Below are 4569 nucleotides of genomic sequence, written 5' to 3' on the forward strand. Positions count from 1 at the left end.
CATTGCCTGTACACACCCTCGTGGATGATTAGAACTTTCCAGCTGCTGGGGGCCACGGCAAGGTTATCCTCTATCTTCTCCTGCACTGAAGAAAAAGCATGTGAACTAGAGGCCTGCGGCTGCCTTGCTATGTCTCATGAGTATGTCATTGTTCTGAGCATCTGGAAAAAAAAAAAAAAAAAACAGTGGGCTGATAAAAATCTATTTTTAGCCCATAAAAGTCACCTGGCAAGATCTTACCATGAGAAATAAACTCATGTGCTTGTATTACTGCTTTGTAAACACCATGAGCACCATAAAGACATGAATCAATCATAGAACCTGTATCTAATCTGTATTCCTTTCTGAGGGCTGCAGTAACAAAGGACCACAAACTGACTTACAGCAACCCAAATCCACACTCTCCCAGTTTAGGAGGCCAGAAATCCAAAGTCAGATGCCAGCAGAATTGGTTCCTCCTGGAGGCTGAGAGAGAAACCAACCAGGCCCTTCTCCTACCTTCTTTTCTGGTGGCCGCCAGCAGTTCTTGGCGCAGATGCAACACTCTGGGCTCTGCCCTCCCTATGTGCTCTGTGTCCCTTTCCGTCTCTCAGATGGAAACTTTCACTGGATTTAGAACCAGCCTACTCCAGTATGATCCCTTATCCATCCTTGCCTTACTTACATTTGCAAAGATTCTAAGTAAGGTCACATTCTGAGGTTCTAAGTGGATGTGACCTTGGGGCGAGATACATTTGACCCCACTACATAACCTAATCTCTTTTTTTGCAGCTGAGGAAACTGAGGCCTCAAAAAGGAAAGTGACTTGCCCAAGGTCACACCGGTTTACGTGATTATCACGTGCATAAACGATAATGAAGAGAGAAGAGGCAGGTGTGATTTTTCAGAGGCCGTGCATCAGAGGACAAACCTTCATAGATCAAGATAAATAAGCCCATCCTGCACTAAGTCCAGAGGGAACCTGCCCAAAACATGTCCTAAAAATCCACCCCATACTACTCCCTTCTGAGGCACAGAGGAAGGTAGACACTTAACTCCACAGATAGATGACTGAAGCCAGAGAAGGAAATCAGAGTGTCAACAGTGCATTGCCAGCCATCTCTTTAACCAGACATACAGTTTGAGAGAAGCTTCCCACCTCTACCATCCTCCCCATTCGATTTCCTCCACTTATGGTCTAAAAACCCTCTGGCGATATCAATCAGAGGAAGGCCCCCATCTGGCCTGCAGTTTATGATGTGTGTCTCCAAAACGACTCCAGTTCCACCAGCCAGGTATAGCCACTAGGAATTTAAGGGGCAACTTGATCCTTAGCTACTTCTCCATGGTTTTCTGCATGATTATAAATACAGCTTTGTAAAAATCCAGCTACACCACAGTCTCAGTGGTGCATTTGTTTGAAACTCAACTTTCCTTCATCAGCATAGAGCATCTGTTTCTAGTCAAGGGCCCAAGAAAGCCTGTCATCCATGTGGCCTGCCACACAAGGCCCCACCATGGTACTTACATCCTCATGGCCTGAGATAATTGGCCCCAGACCAAATTCAGCTGCCAGGGTATGATCAGAAACTTCTGGGCTTCCTTTTTTCCTAAGCCATTTCATTCCGATCCCCAAGCCCTCTGACCTTGTTTCTTTTCTTTCAGAGACAGTCTCACTCTATTGCCCAGGTTATAGTACCATGGCATCAGCCTAGCTCACAGCAACATCAAACTCCTGGATTCAAGCAATCCGCCTGCCCCAGCCTCCCAAGTAGCCGGGACTACAGATGCCCACCACAATGCCCAACTTTCCTTTTTCTTAGTAGAGACAGAGTTTCAGAGTCTCATTCTTGCTCAGACTGGTCTCCAACTCCTAAGTTCAAGCAATTCTCCCACTCAGCCTCCCAGAATGCTAGGATTGGCTAACTGCAGTAACTCGTGCCTGTTAATCCTAGCACTGTGGGAGGCCAAGGCAGGTGGATTGCTTGAGCTCAGCAGTTCGAGAACAACTTAAACAAGAGCAAGCAAGACCCCTCTCTCTAAAAATATCCAGGCATTGTGACTGGAGCCTGTAGTCCCAGCTACTCAGGAGCCTAAGGCAAGAGGATCACTTGAGCCCAGGAGTTTGAGGTTGCTGTGAGCTATGACGCCACAGTACTCTGCCAAGAGTGACAAAGTGAGACTCTGGCTCCAAAAACAAACAGAGAGTTGGGATTACAGTTGTGAGCCACCACCACCATTTTATTTCTTTCTGTGGCCTAATTCCTGGAAAATGGAGTCTGAAAATTCCTAGGGGATGCTTGGGTAGGCCCCCAAAGCTTCTGAGAGAAGAGATGGGACTGAAGGGTACAAGAGGGGTGAAGGAAGTAGCCAGGCACAAAGGCCCCATCTGTAGATGCCATCTGTGTGACGCGTACAGGAGGAGTCAATCCATACAGACAGAAAGCAGATTGGTGGTTGCCAGGGCCAGGGGAGGAATGGGGAGTGACTGCTTCATGGGGACAGAGTCTCCTTTGAGGGTGATGAAATGTTTTGGAACTAGATAGAGGTAATAATTGCACAACACTGTGAATTGTGCCAAGTGGCACTGAATGGTATGCTGTTAAAAAAAAAGAAAAGGTTAATATTATGTTATGTGAACTTCACCTCAATTAAAAAGAAAAGAGGAAAGGAAAAAAAAGGGAGGAGGGGGGCGAAGTGGGAAGAGGAAGGAAGCCCTGCAGCTCAAGTGGGGCTTTCACAAGCCTAGCTGAGACACAGCACAATGCCTGTTCTGGATTAACCCCTCCCTTTCCAAACCAGCGCTCAGGCAGAGTGCCAGGGGTTGTTTCCTGTTTCCCTGGGACCTTAGGCCAGGGATTATGAGCCAGCTGGGTGGCCCCTAAACCTTAGTTCTGCCTCTTCAATCTATCTGCTCAATCCTAAACTGGTTTTCTGCATTAATGTTTTTAAAGGGAGAGGCCCTACCTATTTCAGGAACAGGAAAATGAAGTGTAATGAACACAGTGGGGGGAAACATATGTATTTTTTTTTTAATTTAGGATTCTCAGAAGTAGTAAAAATGCACATTTCTAAATTGAACATAATTCGTGTTTGGAGCCCCCAGTCTGGTGCATAACAAAAACTGAATAGTCTTCATTTCAGTGTCTGCAGCTTCCCATCTCCAGGATCTCATCTCAATTCCAGGTGTCTCAGATCATTTGACAATGTTTGCTCCTTGCTGTTGTCACGTAGTCTTTCACGCCAGCCACTGAGATGCCTGATCCTCGCCTAGACATCTAGACCGCCTTTGCCTGTCTCTCCAGCAAGTCTTCTCCAGGTCTTGGGGGGCACTCTGCCACCACGCTGCTCCCCCTGGGGGGCTGGAAACATCCAGGGGCCCCTATGCCATGCCAAGCCCATAACAAAGGAGGTGGAGCTGGGCGGCGCCTGTGGCTCAGTGAGTAGGGCGCTGGCCCCATATGACGAGGGTGGTGGGTTCAAACCCAGCCCTGGCCAAACTGCAACAAAAAATAGCCAGGCATTGTGGTAGGCACCTGTAGTCCCAGCTGCTCAGGAAGCTGAGGCAAGAGAAGCACCTAAGCCCAGGAGTTGGAGGTTGCTGTGAGCTGTGACACCATGGCACTCTACCAAGGGCAACAAAATGAGACTCTGTCTCTAAAAAATAAATAAGTAAATAAATAAAAAGAAAGGAGGTGGAGCTAAGGCAGCTTTCCAACTTGCTTGCTGCTCTCAGACACATGGGGAGATCATCCTACAGCTCCCAGAGTACCCAGGCAGCAAGAGCTCCCAAGACTGACTCAGACACAGGAGGTAGCAGCCATTTCTACTCTACTGCCTTCATGCCATTTTGAGGCCCAGGAAGAGATCTGAGCAGCTACCCCTTTCCCAGGTCCACCTGCCAAGTGGGCACAATGTCCTCTAATCTCAGATTCCCCAATCATATATGCAGTCTCTGAAGTAGGGTTCAAATGCACATTTGACTTTAAAGTGCAGGGACTTCTTCTTACACGTGACCTTGTTGGATTTAATTAGCATCTTAGAAAGACACAAATATTCTAGCTGCAGTGTAGTGAGGAGACTTTCAAGTAGGAAAACTGAGACACTCCTACATAGCAGAGCCTCAAGACCAGTGATTTTCCATGGAACACTATGCAGCCCTAGACAAGGATGGAGACTTTACCTCCTTTATGTTTATATGGATGGAATTGGAAAATGTTCTTCTTAGCAAAGTATCTCAAGAATGGAAGAAAAAGTATCCAATGTACACAGCCCTACTTTGAAACTAATTCATAGCTTTTATAGGAATGTCATAACCTAATTATAGCCTTAGAATATGGGAAGGGAGTGGGATGGGGAGGTCAGGGGGGTGGATAGGGGGAGGGAGGGAGATTGGTGGGGTCACCTGTACGGTTTATCTTATAAGGGTACAAGTGAGTCTTTCTAAAAGCAGAGTATGAACATTTTAACTCAATAACTAGGAAAATGACATGAAGGTTATGTTAACCAGTTTGATGAGAGTATTTCAAAATATATATGAAGGCTCGGCGCCTATAGCTCAACCGGCTAAGGCGCCAGCCACGTACACCT

This window comes from Otolemur garnettii, unplaced genomic scaffold (assembly GCF_000181295.1).
Source record: "Otolemur garnettii isolate 467f Iridium unplaced genomic scaffold, OtoGar3 scaffold00003, whole genome shotgun sequence".
NCBI classification, from domain to species: Eukaryota; Metazoa; Chordata; class Mammalia; order Primates; family Galagidae; genus Otolemur; species Otolemur garnettii.